Genomic DNA, 12,814 nt, shown 5'->3' with positions numbered 1-12,814 from the left:
TAAAATCTAAATATACCAAAACTTTTACTTATATTTAAAGTCTTCAAACTTATTTCGTCATTTATTGTGAGCCAATCCCACTTCATATATGTACAGTAAAGGGGAAGAACAGGGAAACAACAATTGACCTCTATTTACACACAGAGGAAAAAAAAGGGAACGACAAAGGATTGAGAAGTATTTAGATGCAGTAGAAGGAAGAAATAACAGCTATCACAAAGGCGGTAATTTTCCAGATGTCAAAAGAAACTCCAAGCATTGAGTTATCAGCGCAGGCAAGAGTGAAATGATCGTGAAGTAAAGTGGCAAGACCAACTGATTGAAATGACTAATTTACCCCTCTAGATATCAGGCACGCTAGGCAGGTTTGTTGACCCTGAGGTGTTATTGCAAACTATCTAACAACTTCGAGTAAGTAGGCGTTTGGCCATGCCATGGTTTGAAACCGTTTGGACATGCGTTTGAAATCATAGTTTGAAACCATGGTTTCAATTTTTTTAAATATAAAATTTAACCCATGAGTTTATATTTTGTAAAAAAAGACCCATAAGTTGGTAGATATTTTTAACAACTTATGGGTGTATAGCATTCGCCGCGAAGTTCAAGAATTCATTCTTTTTATGTATACAAATATATATATATATATATATATAAATAAAAGTTGATTAAAGAGTAATACTTTTATATCATTCATTATCTTTTAATTTAAGTTGGAAGGTGTATAGCATTCGCCGCGAAGTTCAAGAATTCATTCTTTTTATGTATACAAATATATATATATATATATATATATATAGAAATAAAAGTTGATTAAAGAGTAATACTTTTATATCATTCATTATCTTTTAATTTAAGTTGGAATATCTTCAACATATATGATTTTTACGAGAATATGCCTTTTGTTATTTTTTAATATTAAGTTTAAGTTGAAATATTTTCAATTTTTTTTTACAATAATTTGCTATTTGTTATTTTTAATATTCAAATATTGGAGAAAGATCATTCACAAGTTCAATGAGGTCATTCATAACCGTGCGAAACACGTATAAATTAACTAATTTCATTTATAATTGCCTCAATTTCGGCCCCTGATTCATTTAATCATACAAGAAAACCGATTTTACATTAGGAAGGCAAGTCACGGCAACTTTAATTTTCTCTAGTGAGAAAAGTGTGTTTACCCACTTTGTACTATGCCCGTTAAATATAGTGATTTGAGATATCTTTCCTTTTTATTTGCTAACCTTTTAAACAGTTCTATCAAAACTGCAGTCAAACTTTTCTATAATTGCTATTTGATATAACAACATTTCATTATATTAGCCTGATTTTTTTCGGAATCCATTTTTCATGATATATTTTATTTCTCTATAACAACATTCTACCTATAACAGTAGTGACATTCATTATAGCGGTACACTTTTTGTAAAATTACCTCTATATAACAGTCATACTCAAATATTATATAATTATATTGTAAGAAATATATTATATATAAAAATAAAATATTAAATATTTATGGTAATCATCATTAATGTCATGGACATAGTAGAAGAGTTAACTGTTAATCCTTTAGATAACATTCAAAGAAAAGCTATTGAATTCCTTTTGCTGAAAGTTTGGACAAAATTATTCGTCAATTCATGCGTTATATTATAATAAGAGATTGAAATTTACGATACAATTGCAGAATTCTTCCATCAAACTTGAAATATTTAAATTCTCAATTAATTTTAAATGCATATGTTCTTTAGATTTTAATTATTTTTACTGTATGGTACAACTAGTTATGGATTTATTGATATTTTATTAGTCTTTTTAATTTTTAATAAATGACATATGAAAATCAATTGAGATTTTATAATAAACTAGCATATTATTTTCGTTTATAATATAAAAAGTACAGAAAAATAATTGTTTGCGTACTTTTGTTCATAACAGTTAAATGAGATTTAAATATCAAATGTCAGTATATATACATAACAACACCTTGCTATAACAGTCATGAAATTTTAAACGCTGCTATTATAGAGAGGTTTGATTGTATTTTTAATTAGATGTTTCGTATTTGCCTATTTGGTTTAAGCAAGATGCTTCTCACAAAACGTAGGCGAATTTACAATCAATTGCTAGATGCAAAATATGCGGATGACCAAATAGGAAATTTACTCCGATCATGATTGGTTGCTTATTTAGGAGAACGGAGAACAATTATGATAAATTAATATAATTTAGTATAAACATCGAATGTATCAAAACAGGTTATTCACAAAATTAACGTGAATAAAAAGGAAGGTACATCAATCAACGATTGCCCAAGGAACGATTTCATTATTGACGTAATATTCATTCTTAATGGCCAGGAGACTTTGAGAAGACAGAAGGACCGGAGAAATCCACAAAACAAAAAGTATTCCTTTTATCCCATTTTATGTGAAGGTATAATTTATTGTTTGGTGGTCAAACATTTTTTTAAAATAAATAAATTAAATCATTAGCTATATTAACTTGTAGTACTTTTTGTATAGGTTTTAAATATGAAAGTTTTAATTTAAAATTTTGAAAAATCTATATCCTAATTCATAATTAAAATTAAGTAGATATTTTGGCCCTCATACTCCGAGCTCCTCCATATAAATTGGGATAGAGGAAGGAACAGGAGGACTCTTAAGTTTACACGTGACTAACAAGGATTGTGATGAGATGGTTAGGGTCCCTCCACCTTTAATCAAAGGTCTCGACTTCGAGCTTTGTGTATGAAAAAAGCTCCTGTGGAGAAGCGCTTTCTCATTTAAATGGGCCTTACGCGACTCAAATCCGTATTAATCAGAGCGCAAATGCATTATCCGTACACTAGATGGAAACTAACCCAAAAAAAAAAGAAGCATAATACATAAACTGGTATATAAAATTAGCGTCAACTGACAAATAAACGCTACAACTTTGGGAGTGCACATATAGACAGCTAAAGTTGTCCCCAATGTGTCTCATGTACACCCGATGCTGACGTGACATATAAATTTTGGAGGTGTCTAGATGATCATTTTGTTATTTTGAGTGTTCAACCTCCAAATTAGAAACCAAGTTATTCTCCAAAGGAAGATTTCTCAATGCAAAATTAAATTAGTCGAATCTAATTTAATTGAAAAAATTAAATTACCATAAAAAATAAAAAAAGCGCAAAAGTTGGGAAAGCAAAGTCGGAGACCACACCTCAGCATTCAGCCATTTGATCAATCCTCTAGAAAAGTAAAGCGCCCAATCAAAACATAAAAAAGCGAGAAAATTCGAATTAATACGTAGGACATCCATTGCAAACCCCATGCGTAATTTTCCACCTTTTCGGCCTTTTCGCTAGGTGGATTTTGATCCATAGAGAGTTCAAAATCTTTTTTTTTTCTGCCATTACTTGTCTAGATAACCATTATATATATTACATTGAACATTTTGATGGTTTGCATTTTCAGTACAACTCCAACTCAAAGCACAAAGCAAATCAAAATTGCATATATAAATTGGGGCAAAATGGAGAATGGGAGTGAGTATAAACAACGTCCCTCAGTGATGGTCACAAATGATGATGGAATTGGTGCTCCCGGTTTGACATCTCTCGTTCAAGTTCTTGTCTCTTCCATTCTCTTCAATGTCCTTGTTTGTGCACCCGATTCCTACGTTCCTCTTATTTATTCCGAATTTCGATAATCAATTGAATTTGTAAGTGAGGTATAAAATATGTGGATAATTTTAATCTGTTTTAGGTTTATGAGAAATATTTATGGATTTGCTTGCTATGGTACGTATATATGAATATTAATGCCTTGAATGAATATATTGCTATAGATGATTAAGCTAATGGTGTTAGAGGAATATGCAAAGACCTCAAATATTCACTGAACCGGACTAAAGAGAGAGATAATGCTTTAATATATGTTTGCTATTACAATGTTCTCGATCTCCAAAGCTAACCCCTAAAAGTAGGGAAATGTCCTCTATTTATAGTTTTGTCTTATGGGCCTTACATACAACACAAAGCCCTTTTAGAATAAAGAAACCCTAAAAGGATAAGGTAGGACCGTACGGTCTGACACCCGTACGGTTATCAGCACAACGTGACAGAACGGTCTTGACGCGTGGCAACTCTGCAACTGGTTAACCGAACCAACAGCCACGATCAATTTGGTTATGGAGAAACGGGACTAACGGCCACGATCAATTCGGTCATGGAGAAACCAGACTAACGGCCACGATCAATTTGGTCATGGAAAAACCGGACTAACTGCGATGCAGAGTTTGGTCCGGAGATACCGGACCAAACAGATTTACTTCACTTTTCTCGGATCAACCGTATCTGTGCAATCCCCCCGGTCCGAAGGAAAGACTTCATACTAGTGCTTGTTTCTTCCTACCCTCGGTCCCCAGTTTTACCAGTTTTGCATAATTCCGGTTTTTACCGTATACAGGTAGTCCCCACACTTCCTGGACCGTAGTTTTACCAGAGTAATGGGAAGTGGATGAGTCACAAAACTGGCGGTTCCATCAGCTCGTTCCTATCTTTTCATTTTGGCGGGAACAATTGCGTCACGTCCCTCTGCCATCAGCCACGTGTCTCGTCCCGAATGACCGACCTCGGAACCGCCGTAACGCACGTCGCCTCGTTATCACATCTCATTAATTGTGGGACACGTGGCGCCCCCCCGTTGGCTGGCCTCTGTAACTGCTACAGTTACCATGCCTATATAAGGCCTTTAACCCCTTCATTTCACCACTTTCACTTCTTCACTTCTGATCATCTTCATCTTATTTTTTCTTGCTGTTTCGATCGTTCTCATCTCCCTTTCTTGTTTGTTTTGACCATGAGAAAAGCCAACATTACTAACTTCTCCATTATTGTTCTTTGATCAAAGGTGCTGCTTTGTTTCTTCATTTACTTCGTCGTTTTGAATTTTTCAACTGCCTCTTCAATCTCTCTCACACTTTCAACTTGTTTCGCCTCCTACTTCAAATTCACTAATCTCCATTTCCATATCTTCCAAAAGTCTGCCAACACCGAAACTACCTCCCAGGATGTTTCCTCGGTTTCTTCTCAAGGAGCCGAGCTAATTTCATAACCCAAAGGAAGAAACGTCGTTGAACCCACCGCTTTAGACATAGTACCATCCAAACCCAACTATAAAAAAGAATTTGAAGTCGAGAAGCCTTCTTCTGTTGCGGACAGGGGGTTCGATGTAAGGCGATATCCCTCATCCATTATCGAGGATAAACTTGACCAGGTCCGGGCCGATTGCAGATGGGATAACCGTCCCGTGCAAGTGTTCGCCCCCGGGCCTGACGAATCTATCATCGACCATAGGGTAGGCTTCTTGTATGTTTACACCTATCCCTTCACACTCAAACTCGACCCCCCAATCGACTCGGTTATTTTGGATATGTGCCGGACATATAATGTAACCTTGGCCCAAATTGGTCCGATAATCTGGAGGACTGTGGCCTGCCTCCGGCTGTTGGCTAACAATATAAAAAGGGAATTTACGATGACACATTTCATGCGTTTATATTCCCCGAGGTTATTCCGAGGGGGCGTGATAAAGCTCGCCAAGCGAGGTCGGAACCCGATCTTTTCGAAGATGGATGAAGACAAAGATCGAGGCTGGTTAGAGCGCTATGTCCGAGTGAGGACCGCGGACATTATTCCAATTGATTATATGCCCTTCCCGGAAGGGTGGAACAATAATTGTAAGTTTCTCAGTTCTCCCTTCAATAATCTTTCCCTCCAATAGTTAATCTTGAATGCTTTGTTAAACACTTGTATTCGCACTTTCTTCCCTTCTCTCTTTGTATCAGTCGTGGCATGGATACCTCCGGCCGTCCGGAACATGAATGAATGGGTTGGAGCACTCCTCGGTCAACACACCCATGAGGAACGGACATGGGGGCACCTGTCGCGTGGCCTATGGGTTGCCCAAAATCACAGTAATACTCTGCTTGAGTTGGAATATATTGTATCTTCTACTTTTTCCTTTCCTTCTTCTAACCTCTTCGGTATTCAAGTTTACCCAAGAGCTCGGTGGAGCCAAGACCGGAACCAACAACCGATCCTGCTGCACCGGTTCCTGAATTTGATTCAGCAGGAACATCTCGGCTCATTGCTGCTGCCAATAAGAGGCGGAGAAAGCCTTCAGACCAAGGGCAGAAACCAAAGAAAAGGGAAGGAGAGTTGTCCGGACCCTGAGGGATGAACCAGAGCCCGATATCCTTATTTGGATGGTCAATACGAGCTCCTTCGCAGCCTGCATTCCGGAGGAAAAAACTACCATTCCGGTCTCGACCATAGCCGCGGAAGGGAATTCCATCCCGACCTCGCACACAGGTGGGGAAGAAGATGTTCGTTTTCCGATTCCGCTGCGATCTGTTGAATTTATCGATATTTCAGGTGACGGATCGCCTGAAGTGACACCCTTGGTGACGAGGCCTAGAAGATCTGGGCCATCTTTGGGTACTGACGCCAAACAAAGAGCAGAGTCGGCCCCAGATACCGAGGCTCCAATGAATACAAGTCCACTGCCTGGTGGTGAACAAACGACCACATCTGAGGCACCTGCTAATACCGAGGCTGCTATTCCGACCTCTCCTGCTCCTGCTCCGAGGTCGGAAAACCTCGATGACATGTTCTCGGATGCTCCTCCAGCAACCGGGGAAGCTGCCAGTTTCAGACATCTTCCTATCCCTCGGGTCACGAGGGCAGCCAGCCGGGCCACCGAAACTGGTTCAAGGGATAGCCTAGTACGTGTCTTCCTAGCCCCGAGCGTGGAATCGCGAAGGACAAGATCGGTCATGATCACCGTCCCTGAGGATTGCAACTTTTTATCCCATCCGGTGGGAGTAGCAAGCTATTTGAGGCCTCTCATTTCGGATTCGGATAAGAGAAAGATGACCGGAGTCCCCTGGCAGTGCCTCATTAACGAGGGCATGCACGCGGGCAACCGGGTAAGCTTATTATCCAATCTTTACATAATTCAATATGGATCCTAGCTCCAGCTTTATCCAAGTTCAAACTTTATTTGTACTCTCTACAGAGTGTTGTGCTTGTCAACGAGGCATTTATCCGAGCCCAGCAAGAAGTTATCGATTTAGAGGGCCAGCTGGATGCCCAAGGTCGTGAAACGGAGAAGTTTGAGCACCTTTTGCAAGAAAAGGAAGACCAGTTGAGCCGGGACGTTGCCCTTTCCAACTTTCAACCCGAACTTGAAGCGGCGAAAGCCGAAAACCTTCGTTTAAAGTCCGAGTTAGCCGAGATAGTTGAAAATATCCGGCTCCTAGAAGCGGATAAGGCCAACATTAGCAAATACAATGCCCGTCTTTCTTCGAGACTCGGTGAACTTGAGGCCACTGTCTCTCAACTCCGAAGTGAGCTTGATTCGGTCAAGACTGATGCCGTGCAGATGGCAGAAAGGCATCGGCTGCTTGAATCCGAGAATGCTAGGGACAAGGAGAAGTTAAGGGTAGTTGAGCGGAAAGCCGAGGATAGGGCCCAGATTTGCGACAAGCTTAAAAGCATTCGAGGAGGCAGCCGAGGTTAATGACATTCTTAAGGCCGAGCTTGAGTCGGCTACTCAAGTTCAGAGTATTCTCGATGAAAAAAGGTCGGAGTTAGTGGCTAAATTGGCCCAAGCTGAGGCCGACTTAGCTAAATCTCTTAACAATGTGGAGGCTGCCGAGGCTCATACCACGATTGCAGTTGAGTATGAACGGTGGAAGTCCCGGAGGGCCACCCTTGAGCAAGCCCAGCAAGGATTTAGGGACCTCCCGGCCCTGATACTCAAAGCCAGAACAATCGAGGAGGAAGCCAAGAGAGCCCTCGATACCGATTCTAAGGATTCTGAGAGAACTGTATCCGAGCACTCCAGCTCCAGTCACACCGGGTAGACCAGGGCTTGCACTAGCCTTTATTTGTCCTTTGCCTTTTTGGCTCGTTTTTGTTTTTTTAACTTTGTAGGAATTTCAGATGTAAAAACCTTCATATATGGAATGTGCATTTTTCTTTCCGATTCTCTTTATTCTTTTATCTGAATACTTGTTACGACTTTTGCCCTAATCGTCAATTCTGTTAAATAACAAGCAAAAGCTCGAAGTTATCTTTCCGAACTCTGCCTTAATATTGGCTTTTCGTTTCATCCGGTACACTTTGTCCGGGGATTTGATCGAGTGGTTTGCCCGTGGGACTTATTTATGCTCGGTGAATTCAGACGTCTCTGAATCACGTTAGGCATTTTCGGGCCAATATTTTTTCGGCCGCTTACTTATCGTGGATTAGGTTCGGACACCTGAATCCCGGCCTTATCAAATTTTGATATAGCAGTCCCCATTCGGGAGTGTTAAAAGATTTTGGCTTGGTTCAACGCGACCTTGTTGCCTTTGTCGAATTTTGACTATAGTCCTCGGTGCAAGGTATTTGAATAAAGTGATGCCGAATTTCGGTGGTGATCACCGGGGTAGGATGCTTAACGAGAAGACATATCGGAAACGCAATAATCTAAATTTTCAAAAATGTTTATATTGCAAGTATTTGCACGTACATGATAATAAGGACTTCGTCCGTTTCCTTCTGTTTTTGCCGTAGCAAATACTAAGTGGACACGATTCGTTCTGATCGTTTGGTCCTTATATCGAAACCTAATACAGAAGGTCCGGCTTTGGACGAAGGTGAGAAATACAAATTTTCGAGGACTTTTCCGGGGTAGCACCTAACGACGTTTTCCTGCTTTGTTGAGCTGCTTCGTTTTCTATTTATTGGGGTAAGCCTCGATGTGGGTATAATAGTTCCCTAGTGGTTATCCAAGATGCATGATCGGGTAAGCACTATCAAGTCCCCACTCTTAGGGTATATTCCCGAGTTTTCGGATACTTGTCCTCGTTTTATCAAGTAACACGTAGTACTTGTTGCCTCGTTAAAAACCTTGTCGGAAAACCCATTTTGGGAAAAAACTGTACTAAGGAAAAGAGTGCAACACGTGTTTTCGGACCTAACACCTAACTTCATCCGGTACTCGACTTCCTTAGCAGTAGTATCTCTTCAAATGAGCCACATTCCAGTTACGGCGCAACCGTTGTCCGTCCATTAATTCCAGCTGATACGACCCTTTACCCGTTATTCCTGTTATCTTATACGACCCTTCCCAGTTCGGACCCAGCTTTCCATCGTTGGGATTCTTGGTGTTCAAAGCAACTTTACGAAGCACCAAGTCCCCAACTGGGAAATGTCAAAAATTGTCCCTCTGATTGTAGTACATTTCCATTCTCTGTTTCTGGGCTGCAATACGGACCAACGCGTTTTCGCGAAGTTCATCCATGAGGTCGAGTTTTATGGCCATGGCCTTCTCGTTTGACTCACCGGTGGTGTATCTGAATCGGAGACTTGGTTCACCAACTTCTAAGAGGATGAAGGCTTTGGCCCCGTAGACCAATGAGAAAGGCGTTTCTCTCATGCTTGATTTTGATGTGGTTCTGTAAGCCCACAATACCTCCGGTAGCACTTCCCTCCAGTGATGCTTCGATGCTTCAAGTCTTTTCCTTAGATTTTGAATTATTGTTTTATTCGTGGATTCTGCCTATCCGTTTGCACTTGGGTGATACAGAGTTGATACAATTTTCTTGATCTTCAACCCTTCGAGGAAATCATTGACTTTGCTGCCAATGAACTGAGGACCGTTATCACAAGTTATCTCGGTCGGGATACCGAAACGACAAATAATGTGGTCCCATATGAAGTCAATAACCTCATTTTCTATGATCTTTTCAATGGCCTGCGCTTCAACCCATTTGGAGAAATAGTTATTCATAAACAAAATAAAACGGGTCTTACCTGGTGCCCATGGCAGAGGACCAACAATGTCCATTCCCCACTTCATGAAGGGCCAAGGTGATATCACTGAGTGTAGTAACTCCCCGGGTAGATGAATCATCGGGGCATGTCTTTGATACCCATCACACTTCCGGACAAAATTCTTCGAATCCTTCTCCATCTGGTTCCAGTAATAACCGGCTCTGATAATTTTTCAAACTAAGGCTTCTGCACCGGAGTGATTACCGCAGGTCCCCTCGTGGATCTCTCTCATCACATAATCGGTTTCTCCGGGTCCCAAACACTTGGCCAGGGGCCCGAAGAAAGACCGTCGATACAATTGGCCGTCTATTAAGCAGAACCGTGCTGCTTTTGTCCTTAGTGGCTGTGATTCTTTTGGGTCACTCGGGAGCTTTCCATCTTGCAAGTAGTCGAGGTATTTGTTGCGCCAATCCCAAGTTAGGCCCATCGCGTTTATTTTAGCATGCCCGTTTTCTACCGCCGAATTCATCAACTGCACTATAGTGCCGAGGTTGATTTCTTGCCCTTCGACTGAAGAGCCCAAATTGGCCAATGCGTCGGCTTCGCTATTCTGCTCCCTGGGTACATGCTGCATGGTCCACTATTTGAACCGGTGTAGTATCACTTTGATTTTCTCCAGATACCTTTGCATTCGTTCATCCTTAACCTCGAAGACACCATTTACTTGGTTAACGATCAGCAGAGAGTCGCATTTCTCTTCGATTATTTCGACCCCCATACTCCGAGCTAACTCCAAACCTGCAATCATAGCCTCATACTCAGCTTCATTGTTAGTCAATTTAATAGTTCTAATAGACTGTCTAATGGCATCCCCGGCGGGGGCTTTAAGGACGATGCCTAGCCCGGAACCTTTGAGGTTCGAGGCCCCGTCTGTGTGTAAGGACCAAATACCCGAAGCCTTTCCCGAGGTTAGCAAGAGTTCTTTCTCAACCTCGGGGATCATAGCCGGGGTAAAATTTGCCACAAAATCGGCCAAGATTTGGGACTTAATGGTCGTCCGGGGTTTATATTCGATATCATATCCGCTAATCTCTACGGCCCATTGGTCAGTCTACCCGACAATTCTGGTTTATGCATGACGTTCTTTAGACGATAAGTAGTTACTACACATATCGGATGACATTGAAAGTAAGGTTTGAGCTTTCTTGAAGCACTTACCAATGCCAAAGCAAACTTTTCAAGGTGGGGATTACGGATCTCTGCATCCCCTAAAGTTCTACTCACATAATATATAGGGAATTGCGTACCTGATTCTTCTCGGACCAAAACACCGCTTATCGCCACCTCGGATACGGCTAGGTGGAGAAACAACTGCTCATCTGTTTTCGATATGTGTAGCAGAGGCGGACTGGATAAGTACCTTTTCAATTCCTACAAGGCTCTTTGGCATTCTGGTGTCCAAACGAAGTCATTCTTTTTCCTTAATAAGGAGAAGAAATGGTGACTTTTATCCGAAGATCTCGATATGAACCGATTCAGTACTGCTATCCTTACGGTGAGCCTCTGTACTCTTTTGACGTTATTTACCACTTCAATATCCTCGATGGCTTTGATATTTTTCGGGTTAATTTTAATTCCCCGGTTGGACACCATGAAACCCAAGAACTTGCCCGATCGGACACCGAAGGCACATTTCTCCGGGTTAAGCTTCATGTTGTACTTACGGAGTACATCGAAGGTTTCCTGCAAATGTTTTAAATGGTCCTCCGTTTCCAGGGACTTGACTACTATGTCATCAATATAAACTTCCATTTCCTATATGTTCTTCGAACATCCCATTAACTAGGCGTTGGTAAGTTGCACCGGCATTTTTTTAACCCGAAAGGCATGACATTGTAACAGTATGTCCCGTAACGGGTAATAAAGGATGTTTTCTCTTGATCCTTCGTGTGCGTCCAGATTTGGTTGTACCCGGAGTAAGCATCGAGAAAACTCAACATCTCATGCCCGGCCGTCGCATCGATCATTCTATCGATGTGGGGCATCGAAAATGAATCCTTCGGGCATGCTTTGTTTAGATCCTTATAATCAACGCATATTCGAAATTTATTACCTTTTTTCGGCACCACCACAACGTTAGCTAGCCAGTCTGGGTATTTTACCTCCCGGATAGAGCCTATTTTCAAAAGCTTTGTTACATCATCCTTTACGAAGGCGTGTTTTGCCCTTGCCATGGGCCTCCTCTTCTGCTTCATTGGGGGAAACCTCCCGTCAAGGCTGAGCTTGTGAGTAGTCACTTCCGGTGGCACACCTGTCATATCTATATGGGACCATGCGAAACAATCGGCATTAGCTTGAAGAAATTTAATTAACTTGTTCCTGAGCTCTGAGGTTAACCCCGTGCCCAGGTATACCTTTCTATCTGGTAGATATTCGAACAAGATGACTTGCTCCAGCTCCTCTACTGTAGAATTTGTTGCATCCGAGTCATCCGGTAAGACGAACGATCTGGGTACACCGAAATCATCCTTTTTATCCCCCAGGTCCGACCCCTTCTTCTTCGTTGCCGGATCCGTACACTTTAATTGCTATTTAGAGTCCTTGCCACCGACTGATTCATCTTTCTTTTGATCCGGTTTTTTGGGAAGAGGTGGCGCTTCCTCGACCGCGAACATCTCCTTTGCAGCGGGCTGTTCACCTGGGATGGTTTTTATTCCCTCCGGTGTTGGGAATTTCAGCAGCTGATGTAATGTCGATGGCACGACCCTCATGCTATGTATCCACGGTCTACCCAGTAATGCATTATACTTCATATCTCCTTCGATGACATAGAATACCGTCTGCTGAATGGTGCCGTCAATGTTGACCGACAAAGAAATCTCCCCTTTCGTGGTCTCACTTGCCATATTGAACCCACCGAGTACTCGGGAAACCAGTACAATTTGATCGAGTAGCCTTAGCTGTTCGACCACTCTCCACCGGATGATATTGGCC

The sequence above is a fragment of the Lycium barbarum genome, chromosome 1 (assembly GCF_019175385.1).
Source record: "Lycium barbarum isolate Lr01 chromosome 1, ASM1917538v2, whole genome shotgun sequence".
In the NCBI taxonomy this organism is placed as follows: domain Eukaryota; kingdom Viridiplantae; phylum Streptophyta; class Magnoliopsida; order Solanales; family Solanaceae; genus Lycium; species Lycium barbarum.
This window is presented reverse-complemented; position numbering follows the sequence as displayed.